The sequence below is a fragment of the Nuphar pumila genome, chromosome 4 (genome assembly GCF_984573655.1).
Source record: "Nuphar pumila chromosome 4, dmNupPumi1.hap1.1, whole genome shotgun sequence".
Taxonomy (NCBI): domain Eukaryota; kingdom Viridiplantae; phylum Streptophyta; class Magnoliopsida; order Nymphaeales; family Nymphaeaceae; genus Nuphar; species Nuphar pumila.
The window spans coordinates 86,949,080-86,962,798 of record NC_143252.1 but is presented as its reverse complement, the minus strand read 5'-3'; the positions used below and the strand labels follow the sequence as shown (position 1 = coordinate 86,962,798).

Here is a 13,719-nt window from a genome sequence, read left to right as displayed (position 1 = left end):
ACTTTTCTAAAAGAACCCTTCATGAAAATCTTTTTAGAAAACTCTTTATTTAATTTTTCGTGTTTATTAGTCGACCAATAGACTCACCAGTCGACTAATCCTTTCGCGCCAAATTTTCTAAACAAAATGTCATTTTTGTCAAATTAGTCGACCGAAGATTTTATCAGTCGACCGGACAGAATGTCTGTTTTCTGAAAATTTAGCAGCAGTTGACTAATGATTTTATCAGTCGACCGGGCAGACCATGTATTTTCAGAAAAGTTTAGCAGCAGTCGACTGAAAGGTTTTTCAGTCTACTGATGATATTATCAGTCGACTAATTTTTTCTCTAGTCGACTAAGTTTCAAATCTTCAGATTTTCAAACGACTCGATAAACACATCAGTCGACCGACGATAACTATCAGTCTACTAATAGCTAATTATCAGTCGACTAACTACTGTTCCAGTTGACTAATTTTGTCGTTTTTCCTGAAACTTTTAAAAGGCGTGTATTTTCATTTTTTTAACATTTTAATCATTCAAAATAGACTGTTTTGACACCCTTTCATACCCTCAACGTATGGAATCTTTCAACTATAAATATGAGTGCATTCTACACTCATAAACATCAAATCCAATTGAATTACTTCTTGCTTTTCACTCCTATTCATTCAAGTATTTATTTTCTCACTCAGTTGATTTTTTCACTTCAGTTTTTCACTCAAATTCCTTTGAGAGATAGTGAATTCGTGAGTAGAGTATTTCAACAACCTCAAAAGCCAATTGCATCTCATTTGCATTCATAAGAAGGGCTCATAGGTTATTTTGTAAGTTGTTACTTATTTCATTTTTCTGTAAAAGGAAAGGACTCCTTGGTTTAAAGGAGTTATTTGCTTTCAGTAGGTGTGTTACTAAAAGTGGGACCGGATTTGGTCTGTATGATCTTGTAGTTACACAAGGTTGATAGTGGAAATCTCAAACGGGTTTTGCTTGGGGACTGGATGTAGGTCGGAAAAGACCGAACCAGGATAAATTCGTGTGTTATTTGTGTGATTGCTTTGCGAATTTCAAAATCCGTTATAATTCCAAAGACGATATTTAAAAGCACTATTCACCCCCCCCTCTAGTGCTCGTTGCCTCAATCCTACTGCACTTTCAGTAACCAACCCCATGGCTATAAAAGTCATTGAGGGGCACCTCGCCTTTCCCCATTCGAACACCAGAAGAGCAGAGAGGGAGCGTAGAGGGAGAAACAGGAGGAGGTGTTGCAGTCGTCGGTCGTCGTCAGGTAAGTCCTCTCCCTTTCGTTGTTTTTAAATACAGACATCGCCGACAACCTCACAGTTGTCGGCGAGTTGCAACAAAACAGGGACAGGGAGAACCTTGTCCCTGCCTTGCAATAGAAGGGGGCAATAGAGGGGTTTTCCCTCTGTTATTGCCACTCGCTGGTGACAAAAATGGGAAGGGAGGACCGACTGCTACGAGGAGGCAGGAGGTCCAGTGAATGCCCTCATCGGTTGCAGACACAAGAAAAAAAGGAGGGTTTTTTCCTACTACCACCATTGGATCGACAGCCACCGGAGACCGCCAACTGTGTCACCCTGCTTGCAGAAAACTGCAACAATCCGGCAACGGTAAGAGTTGTTGAAACTATTGCATGCCGAGATGACAAGCTCGGTTTGCATTTTCTGCAGGCTGAGTCGGTCATTGGGCTGGACATGACCCAGACTGAGCACAGACCAGAGGAACTCAGTCAGGGTGTGTCCAGACCAAGCCAAACGAAGAAAAAAAATGAGTTATAAGTGTTGCGACAGACCGTCTTGGTCTATTCGGACCGAGATCGAGTCTGAATTAGTTAGCAGACTGAGTCGGGTTTGTAATGGTAGACTGATTCGGCCCAGACCAAAGGCAGACCCAATATGGGTCAGACCGACTCAGTCTAGACCGAAACAAATCGGACGCGTAGGGTATATAAAGATATGTGTATGATTGATTGATCGGGCGTGGTGGAAAAATCAAAGTCGCAATGACTCAATTTTTTCATTATAAACTGGATTTAGGTTTGGATCCGAGTTTGGACCCAAAACTCAAGTGGAACCTGATAAGACGACTCGATTTAGATCCAGACAAACTATTTCAAGCAGGTTTGGATCAAGAATACTGAATCCAAGATCCAAATCATAGTTGAGTTAAGGACCTAAATGGTCCAATTTTTATTATGGATGTGGATCTTAAAGTAACATGAGGTAAAGATGACATAGAGGTCATTGTTAATGACTGAAAAAGAAAAAAAAACCATTTTACCCTTGATATGCCTACAAAGTATACAAGGCATAACTAAGTGCCCCGAAGTCAGATTCATGTGATTCTTGAATTCGTGGATTCTACTGCTTGAGTAGAATCTATTAGTAAGGGATGCGAGGACAAACTCTAAAAGAATGAAGTCAGAGTTTGACAGTTAAGTCTAAAGGTATTTTAATAATTTTGACAATGATACGAGGTATTTATTGATTTCAGATCAAAGGCTGCGTAAAACTAAGAATTTAGAATTTAAGCATTCCAAGTAAGTGAACATTTCCAAATTCCTCATTAGTTAATTAAAACACATGCTTGCTAGTTTAGGCATTCTTCAATATGATTCCAATGCTTCAAGTATGCTAGTTTTGTTATTGTATAGACACTATTTTGCATGCTTAGGAATCTATAGAATTCAAGTGTGATACTTAAACCCGATTATGCATATTTTCTAAGTTATGAAATAAATGTAGCATGACATGATTGCATGTATGAGATTAATGTTTTACATGAAAATTGAGGGTAGAGTTTCAGAGTCTTAGGGTCTGTATTACCTTGGAAAATGTTACGCTTATGCCTTCGGAGAGGCATTGTAAGTGTCGTGAATTAATTTGTTGTGGGTTGTGATCCTTAACAGTTCAGAGATGTGAACATTTGTTAAAAAATAGTTAGTGGACATACATTTATGATTGTATAATGCACTGACTTCAAGATGTGAATATTAGGATGACCACACAGAATACGATGGAGAACTCTACTAGGAGGCATGGTCTGGGGCAATGTTGAGGTGTGTACCTCTTGAGCAACCTGGAAATATCTTAGACGTTTCTAAGTGACCCTTAGGGTTTAAAACATTGCCCACTATACACATATAGGATGTAGCATGGACCACAAAACCTTGTGGGCAGGTATAGCTTCTTGAGACACCTTGGAGGCAGGTATAGCTTTTTGTGACACCTTTGGGGCAGGTATAGCTCCTTGAGACACCTTGGGGGAAGGTATAGCCACCCTGGCTCTACGACTGGTTACCGTTTGAGCTCCTTCGCTCTTGGCTTACAACCGGCGAGCTGCTGCAGCACCTGTGTCCATAGGTTTAACCGGTTTGGACTATGTTGTTGTGAGTGGTTCATATGTCTGGCCAACATCATAGACTCTGAGTTGTCTACATGGGTTGCTACGCCTGAGGAGGCTATGTTCGGAATAGCCTATTAGAGTAGAAGATGTGTTTGAAAATGATAATAGATATGCGGTAAAGGGGGTAAAACTCATAAGTAATATGTGTGCATAAGTAGCAAACTAAATTAAGACTAGGATCTTAGAGCTCACTATAGTTACAATGGTCGTGTCTATTTGTAAATGGAATCTTACTGGGTTGTAGACTCGCCCCCTTCTTTTTGTTGCTACTGTAAGTTTAGAGACTGTTGTCATCACTCACAGGACCTAGTATCAGACTGCCACATCAAAGTATGGTTTGCCTCTACTCTTTTATTTTGTTTATGCATTTGGATGGTTACTAGAAAAAAAATGGATGTATGGATATTTAATTATTAAATGAAAAAAAAATCTGACATGATTTTGAGTCATTTTTTAGATTATTGAGTATTTTCCCTCTGGGAACTAACGTCCACGAACTCGGGCACGAGAGGCCTCAGATCGAGTCGTTACAAGTGGTATCAAAGTCAGGTTCGATAAGAAAAGTCGAATTTTAAAAGAAGAATTTTATTTGAATCAAAATAATTTAAAGGTCCTAAAAGAACAATTATTGCAACCATTCAAATGATTATGTGGCAAAAAGAGTCATAGGAAGATTCATGTAGGTCCTAAACTTATGATTGCCTCTTGTTAGTAGAAATGAACGCTAACAACGATAGTGGCAATAAGAGCGATCGTAGAGGTAGTAGGAGCTCTAGTAGGCACATGTATCCCAAAGTGATCCAAACGGATCAGATGGTCATTGTTCTTTCGCTCTTCGTGACGGTCATACTGGATGTCACTAGGGCAATGAGGAGTATGATACCTCCCATTTCTCCTCCAACCCTAGTTTCAGTCATAATCAATAAGTGGGGGCATAATGAACGAGAGGAAGGGGTATCACAACCCTAACCACCCATTGGAGAATTTCCAGGGCCACGAGAACGTCCTCTATACAGGCACATCAGAAGAGGTTCACTGACAAATCGAGGTGGTAGGGGAGCTGCAGCATGTTGTTCGGGCTGCGGCAGACCTCATTTTAGCCAAAATAGGGCTGGACCAAGCAACGCTACACCTACCAATAGCTGAAGAAGTCAAGAACAGCCCAGTATATCTTGTCATGAGGGTGTTCAAAGGTCGATGGTGCATCAAGGCAGGGGCACTAATGTTGTAGAAGAGGAGCAAATAAGAGAATCAGCGCAACCTCTTCGAGGAATGGCCTTACTGAGGAGAGACAGAGGGCATATGAATAGGCACGCATACTTACGTGCTTTTGACAATATGGCAGTGCTAGTACCAGTTAGGGTTCCTTCAGACTCCGAGGAAGAAGAAGAACCAAATTATACCCCTCGTACCCCGATACCTTAGTGATTGTTTTGTTTAAGTCATATAATAAAGGCCTATGGTTGCCTAGTGTTCGTAGTAAGTAATGGGTTGTATTACAGAAGAAGCCATGAAAAGGTGTAAAAACATTGTTTTTTATTAATAAATAATAAATTTCTTTCAACGAATGTGCAAACTTGCGATAATCTGAATGAGTAAGTAAAATGTAATCCATTAGTAATCACTCTACTCATGTTGCAGTATGAGGACTCGTCAGGGAACATTGTATCAGTCAAGAGGTTCCCAAGTAAGCAGGAGACAAGCAGGTCTTTCTCAAGCGAGACATGTGAATGAGGGTTTTGCAAGGAGAAATGTTGCAGGGCCCATTAATCCTGTATCTCCCCATGCATCAGGCAGCCTACCTCCATGGAGCATGGGAGCAAAAGGTGGAGGTGCTTCACCAGTTTCACCTCGGCAAGAATGTGCTACATTTGGTAGTGGTGTGCCTCCCGGTTATACCACAGAAAGAATTTTGTATGAGCTGTTACAAAATTTACTGCATTAAAGTCAAAACCAAGTAGCGTCAGGAAGAAATTCTTGGGCTAAGAAGTTCAAGAATAAGAGAGTGCCCACGTTCGACGGAACTCCTGGAGTAGTAGTAGCAAAGAAATGGATGATGTAAGTGGAGAAAACACTTGATGCGATACAGTGTCGAGAGGACGAGAAAGCATGGGTCACGACATCCAACTTAATTGGGGATGCCGAGTACTGGTGGTGATCCGTCAGAGATGTCCTGGGTAGCAGAGAGTTTGTTCCCTTGATCACCTTCAGGAACAAGTTCTACAGACAATTATTTCCCAGGATTGAGAGGATGGAGAAAGAAGAAGAGTTTAGAATGCTCAAATAGGGAAATATGAGCGTGACAGCCTACATCGCCAAGTTAAATTCACCGTCCAGATTCGCAAAGGCTTTATTATCTACAGAAAAGCAAAAATACAAGCTATATGAGCGTGGACTAAAACCTGAAATTCTGAGAATGTGGGACCTCTGCAAATTCGGAGGTTCGACAGGTTGATGGAGATGGCATCTGGTACAAGTTTTGAGATGCTCAAACAACAAAATCAGAAGCACAAGAGAAACCCAAGCAAGTACAACAGGGACAAACTAGTTCATCGTCTCGGAGGTTTTTCAAGAAGAGTCAAGGCAACGGCAGATCTTCGAAGCCACAAGAGGGAAGCAGTGCAAAAAACAACAATAAGCGACAAAAAAAGAAGCCTGAACAACTAAAAGCTAAGAAACCTCGATACCGAGGAGCACCTTCCAAGGGCAACAACAGTTGTAGGACTTGCGACTTCAAGCATGAAGGTCGTTGCGATGAAAAGAATATCAAATGTTATAATTGTTGACAAATGGGACACATTGCAAGGAAATGTCCTCAGCCAGTACAGGGAGAAAGAGCAAAACCCAGAAAGAAACCAGTTGCTCCAGGACGAGTTTATGCAACGACTCTGCATGAAGCCTTGACTAGCTCTGACGTGGTGGAAGGTACACTCCAAATTTCTGGTGTTAGTACACATGTTCTCTTTGATTAGGGGGCTACAAATAGTTTCATCACCCCTACTTTTGCTGCACTATTACCCGTTTCACCTGTATCTCTAGAAATGAAATATCAAGTAGAGACACCAGTAGGAAAGTCAGTGTATATAGATGAAGTCATCCAAAAATGTATGATACAAGTCAAAGAACGTCTATTATCGGTAGATCTTCTAATATTGGACTTTAAGGGAGTGGACGTTATCTTGGGCATGGATTGGTTATCTAACCATCATGCAACGATTAATTGTCGAGGAAAAAGTGTCAGTTTTCAACACCCTGAAAACTCAACTATCACCTTTCAAGCAGTTAGAAAACTTGTGAAACCGGCTATTATTTTATGTCTTGAAGCCAATCGGTATCTGCAGAAGGGTTGTATTGGATACTTGGCTTATATGAAGATCAAAGTTAACGATAAAATCTCAGTCACAGAGGTAGAGATTGTATAGGAATTCGTAGATGTTTTTTTTGAAGAACTTCTAGGACTTCCACCGGATAGATAAGTCGAATTTCGGATAGATCTAACTCTAGGTACAACGCCCATTTTCATTCCTCCATATAGGATGGGACCTGCTGAGCTCAAAGAACTCAAGGATCAACTACAGGAGTTGTTGGATATCAGATTTATCTGACCATCGGTATCATCTTAGGGCGCACCAATCTTGTTCATAAAAAAGAAAGATGGGTTATTACGTATGTGTATCGACCATAGGAAATTAAATACAGTGACAATAAAGAACAAGTATACTCTGCCAAGGATAGATGATTTATTTGATCAACTTTAAGGTGCAGCCTATTTTTCTAAGTTGGATCTACGTTCTGGGTATCATCAGCTAAAGATTCGGGAAGAGAATGTTGCCAAGACAGAGTTTCGCTCAAGATATGGTTATTATGAGTTTCGGGTCATGCTCTTTGGCTGACAAATGCCTTAGCTGCATTCATGGATTTAATGAACAGAGTGTTCAAACCATTCTTGGATAAGTTTGTGGTGGTGTTCGTAGACGACATTCTCATTTATTCGACGAGTAAGGAACAACACGCAGAACCCTTGAGAATCGTTTTGCAAAAACTTAGAGATCACAAGCTATATGCTAAGTTCTCTAAGTGTGCATTCTGGCTTGATCAGGTATCATTTTTGGGACATATTATCAGTAAAGGAGTGATGGTGGACCTAGCAAAAGTCGAAGCGGCAACCAACTGCCCCACACCCAAGAATGCCACAGAAATTTTAAGTTTCTTAGGGTTAGCTGGTTACTACAGACGCTTTGTGGAAGGTTTTTCTATATTGGCAGCTCCCATGACTAAGCTGACAAAAAAAGATGTGAATTTCGAATAGAATGAAAAGTGCGAGAAAAACTTCCAAGAGATTAAGGAGCGATTAACCACTACTCCAGTGTTAGTTTTGCCCTCTGGCACTGGAGGTTTTACCGTTTATAGTGATGCATTGCATAAAGGATTGGGATGCGTCTTGATGCAATACGACAAGGTTATCACATATGCCTCATGACAACTAAAGGTGCATGAGATAAATTATCCAACCCATGACCTAGAATTACTTGCATAGTGTTCACACTAAAAATATGGCGACATTACTTATATAGAGAACAATTTGAGGTATTCACTGACCATCAAAGTTTAAAATATTTGTGCTCTCAAAAGAAATTAAATATGAGACAGAGGCAATGGCTAGAATTATTAAAAGATTATGATTTTGAGTTGAAGTATCACCCAAGGAAAGCTAATGTAGTAGCTGACGCACTCAGTCGAAAAGCGGAATCAATCACGAGACTATTCATATCAGGTCTGCTGGTGAGCATTGTAGAACCAAAAGTAGGAGTGCAATGTCTTTTGGGTCGGTTGATGTTTGTCCAGACGACCTTAGGGTCAAAAATTTGGGACAACATCAAAGAAAAATAACTCTTAGATCAAGAGTTAGAAAGAATCAGGTCAACAACAAATAATGGTGAAGATCCAAATTTCAAAGTAGACGACCAAGGTATGCTGAGATTTCGGGATCGAGTATGTATTCCTAAGGATGAAGAACTTAGAAAATAATTGCTTGCCGAGGCACATCATTCCAGGTATTTCATTCACCCTGGAAGTACAAAGATGTATAGAGATTTGAAGAATAATTTCTGGTGGAATGGAATGAAGAGAGATGTTGCTGAGTTTGTTAGTAAGTGCCTAATATGTCAGCAAGTAAAGATTGAATATCAGAGGTCGGGTGGACTATTGCAACTACTACTTATTTCTGTATGAAAGTGGGCAGATATAAGGATGGATTTTGTTACAGGAGTCCCTAAGACAAAAGAGGGATTAAACGCGATTTGGGTAATTGTTGATAAATTGACCAAGTCTGCACATTTTCTCGCGTGTAAGACATGTTCCTTTGAATAGTTGGCTCGTCTTTTCATAAAAGAGAGTGAGATTGCACAGAGTGCCAGACTCCATTGTTTCTGATACAGATTCAAAATTTACCTCCAATTTTTGGCAAAGCTTTTAAGAAGCAATGGGAACTCAGTTGAAAATGAGCACAGCTTTCCACCCACCGACGAATGGGCAGTCAAAAAGAACCATCCAGACATTAGAGGATATGTTGCGAGCTTGTACACTGGAGTATCACAACTCATGGCACGAAATTTTGCCGCTAATTGAATTTGCCTATAACAACAGCTTCCAAGCCATTATTGGGATGACTCCTTATGAAACCTTATATGGAAAATGATGTAGAACGCCTCTATGTTGGGACCAAGTTGGTGAAAGAAAAATCGTAGGACCTGAGTTGGTTCGATAAATGGAGGAGCAGATCAAATTCATCCGTGAAAGACTCCAAGCAGCTCAGAGTCATCAGAAAAGTTATACAGATAAGAGGCGATGTGAGTTTGAGTTTGAGTTAGGTGATCACGTCTTCTTAAAGATATCACTGTTTAAAGGGGTAATGAGATTCAAAAATAAGGGCAAACTAAGTCCAAGATATATCGGCTCATTTGAAATTTTGAAAAGAATAGGTTCTATGGACTATCAGTTGGCATTACCCCCATCGTTTTCTAGGATGCATAACGTATTTCATGTATCCATGTTAAGAAAGTATGTGGCAGATCCTTCACATATACTCGATACAGTGGAATCGGTGTTGGATATCGAACAAGATTAAGTATTCAGAAAGAACCACTTGAGGTATTTGAATTCAAGAAGCACAAGTTCAGAAACAAGGTTGTCTCAATAGTCTTGGTGAGATGGAAGTATCATAGTAAGGATGAAGCTACATGGGAGAACGAGGCAGATATGCATGCATAATTTTCCCATTTATTTTCGAGAAAGATTTGAGACGAATCTTTGTGTAAGAAGGGTGGAATTGTAATGCACCCTCACCGTGGGGGGGTTACGAAAGAGGGGGAAATGACGCCCCTTCCTCTCCCATGAATCAGATCGTGGGAGAGGAAGAGGGGTGCCCCCATTTAATACGTAAGGGAGGGAGTAACCGACCCCATGGCTATAAAAGCCATGGAGGGGCTCCTCCCCTTTCCCCATTCGAACACTAGAGGAGCAGAGAGAGAGAGCATGAAGGGAGAAGGAGGTGTTGCAACCACCGATCGCCATCAGGTAAATCCTCTCCCTCTTGTTGTTTTTAGATAGAGAGGTGGCCGACAACCTCATAGTTGCCGACGCGTTTCAACAAAACAGGGACAGGGAGAACCCTGTCCCTGCCTTGCAATAGAAGGGGGCAACATAGGGGTTTTCCCTCTGTTATTGCCACTCACTGGTGAGGAAAACGAGAAGGGAGGACCAACTGCTACGAGGAGGTAGGAGGTCCGGTGAATGCCCTCATCGGTTGCAGACACAAGAAAAAAAGGAGGATTTTTCCTTGCTACCACCATTAGATCGACAGCCACCGATGACCGCCAACGGTGTCGCCCTGCTTGCAGGAAACTGCAACAATCCGGCAACGGTAAGAGTTGTTGAAACTATTGCATGCCGAGATGACAAGCTCAGTTTGCATTTTCTGCAGGTCGAGTCGGTCATTAGGCTGAACATGACCCAGATTGAGCGCAGACCAGAGGAACTCAGTCAGGGTGTGTCCAGACTAAGCCAAACGAAGAAAAAAATGAGTTATAACTGTTGTGACAGACCGTCTCGGTCTATTCGGACCGAGATCAGGTCTAAATTAGTTAGCAGACCGAGTCGGGTTTGTAATGGTAGACCGATTCGGCCCAGACCAAAGGTGGACCCAATATGGGTCAGACCGACTAAGTCTAGACCAAAACAAAATGAACACGTAGGATATATAAAGATATGTGTGCGATTGATTGATCGGGCGCGGTGGAAAATTTAAAGTAGCGAAGACTCAATTTTTTTATTACAAATTGGATTCAGGTTTGGACCCAAAACTCAAGTCGAACCTCATAAGATGACCCGATTTAGATCCAGACAAATTATTTCAAGCAGGTTTGGATCGAGAATACCGAATTCAAGATCCAAATCAGAGTTGAGTTGAGGACCTAAGTGGTCCAATTTTTATTATGGATGTGAATATTAAAGTAACATGAGGTAAAGATGACATAGAGGTCATTGTTAATGGCTAAAAAAGCAAAAAGACCATTTTACCCTTGATATGCCTACAAAATATACAAGGCATAACTAAGTGCCCCAAAGTCAGATTCATGTGATTCTTGAATCTATGGATTCTACTGCTTGAGTAGAATATATTAGTAGGGGATGTGAGGACAAACTCTGAAAGAATAAAGTCAGAGTTTGACAGTTAAGTCTAAAGGTGTTTTAGTAATTTTGATAATGATACGAGGTATTTATTGATTCTAGATCAAAGGCTGTGTAAAACTAAGAATTTAGAATTTAAGCATTATAGGTAAGTAAACATTTGCAAATTCCTCCTTAGTTAATTAAAACACATGCTAGCTAGTTTAGGCATTCTTCAATATGATTCCAATGCTTCAAGTATGCTAGTTTTGTTATTGTATAGACACTATTTTGTATGCTTAAGAATCTATAGAATTCAAGTTGATACTTAAACCTGATCATGCATATTTTCTAAGTTATGAAATAAATGTATCATGACATGATTGCATGTATGAGATTAATGTGTTACATGGAAATTGAGGGTAGAGTTTCAGAGTCATAGGGTAGGTATTACCTTGGAAAATGTCACGCTTATGCTTTGAGAGAGGCATTGTAAGTATTGTGAATTAATCTATTGTAGGTTGACATCCTTAACAGTTCAGAGATGTGAACGTGTTAAAAAGTAGTTAGTGGACATACATTGATGATTGTATATCACACTGACTTCAAGATGTGAATATTAGGATGACCACACAGAATACGATGAAGAACTCTATAGAAGGCATGGTCTGGGGCAATGTTGAGGTGTGTACTTCTTGAGCAATCTGGGAATATCTTAGACATTTCTAGGTGACCCTTAGGGTTTAAAACATTGCCCACTATACACATGTAGGATGTAGCATGAACCACAAAACCTTGGGGGCAGGTATACCTCCTTGAGACACCTTGGAGGCAGGTATACCTCCGTGTGACACCTTGGGGGCAGGTATAGCCACCCTAGCTCTACGGCTAGTTACCGTTTGAGCTCCTTCGCTTCTGGCTTACAACCGGCGAGCTGCTGCAGCACCTGTGTTCATAGTCTGAACCGGTTTGGACTACGTTGTTGTGAGTGGTTCATATGTCTGGCCAACATCATAGACTCTAAGTTGTCTACATGGGTTGCTACGTCTGAGAAGGCTATGTTTGGAATAGTCGATTAGAGTAGAAGATATGTTTGAAAATGATAATAGAGATGTGGTAAAGGGGGTAAAACTCATAAATAACATGTGTGCATAAGTAGCAAACTAAAATAAAACTATGATCTTAGAGCTCACTATAGTTACAACGATTGTGTCTATTTGTAAATGGAATCTTACTGGGTTGTAGACTCACCCCCTTCTTTTGGTTGCAACTGTAGGTTCAGAGACTGATGCCATCACTCACAAGACCTAGTATCAGACTGCCACATCAAAGTATGGTTTGCCTCTACTCTTTTATTATGTTTTTGCATTTGGATGGTTACTAAAACAAATGGATGTATGGACATTTAATTATTAAATGAAAAAAAAAATCTGGCATGATTTTGAGTCCTTTTTGAGATTATTGAGTATTTTCCCTCTGGAAACTAACATCCATGAACCCGGGCTTGAGAGGCCCTGGATCAGGTTGTTACATGGAGTCCCTGTCTTTCTCGAAGCACTTGGTGAAATACTCCTTGGATGCATTTGAGTACCATATTCTTGACCCAATTTTGATGTCTATCACAGATGGGTGCGAGAAATTCCAGACGAGATCCTGGATGACGAGGTGTTGGTGGGAGCCAGAGCCATCCGAACCTTCTAGAAGTTGGGTGCCATAGAACCGGGGAAAGAACCGATGGATGTATTTGGGTATCTCAGGATTCGACCAGAAAGATTGGTAGAATCCCACCTCCTTGGACCATCGATCTTGGCCTTGGAGCGGCTTGAAGAATCGTCCTGCATTGTCAACGAGTGGCCCAAGCTTCCCTTCGACGGCTTGGTGGCCAATAACCTGATGAGTGGCTGCTTTCAGCTCCATTTTTTCCCCACCTTTCTTCTTCCTTATCCTCGTCTGCCTGACATGATTGTTATAGAGCTGTGAAAAAATGTCCAAAATTTTTGCCTCAGATTGAAAGGAAGATGCATACCATCATCGCGTTTACGACAAGTGTGTTGCTTGCTATCCACTTCCAGTGAACAGCCACGATGCGGAAACCAATGAAAATCAAAAGCTCCTATCTTCGATAAGAGAAGAGGAAACTTGCAACTCCTCTATCAACGAGAGCAGATTAGGTGATCTGTCAAATCACTTTAAAAAATTTATTTGACATTCTCACCATCCATTGCTTAATCTCACAAAGATCTTATGGTCCTTATGTACATTGTGGACGGTGAGGATGTAACCAAATCACTCATCACTTGATCTGATCTCCCAAACAAGGTCGAGTAAATTGGTTTTCGTGGCGTAGTAGGTTGTTGGGGCCTAGACCATTTGATAAACAGTACAAAGTTTAAATCTCATGGGTGTCACCCTTGAATATGTCGAAGCTTGACAACTCCTTGGAGTCAAGGGATAAGCTCTCAAAGTTTTATGTTGACATGTACATATACCATATTAAGGATGGCTGAGCAAGCATGGTTAGGTCTCTGCTCCTGAGGCAGTTTCAAGTAAAAAAAAGATTTATTCCTATAAGCATGACCGATATTTTATTTTCCTCGTCCTGTTGACTTTCGGTCATGTTTTTAAGTGGGAGAATGATAAGA

At 40.8% G+C, this 13,719-nt stretch overlaps 1 pseudogene; it reads right to left on the bottom strand.

Annotated features, from left to right (window-relative positions):
- Positions 1–12,994, bottom strand: part of LOC149840285 (inositol polyphosphate multikinase alpha-like) — a 39,356-nt pseudogene extending 26,362 nt beyond the window's left edge.
- Between the last annotated feature and the right edge of the window lie 725 nt (positions 12,995–13,719).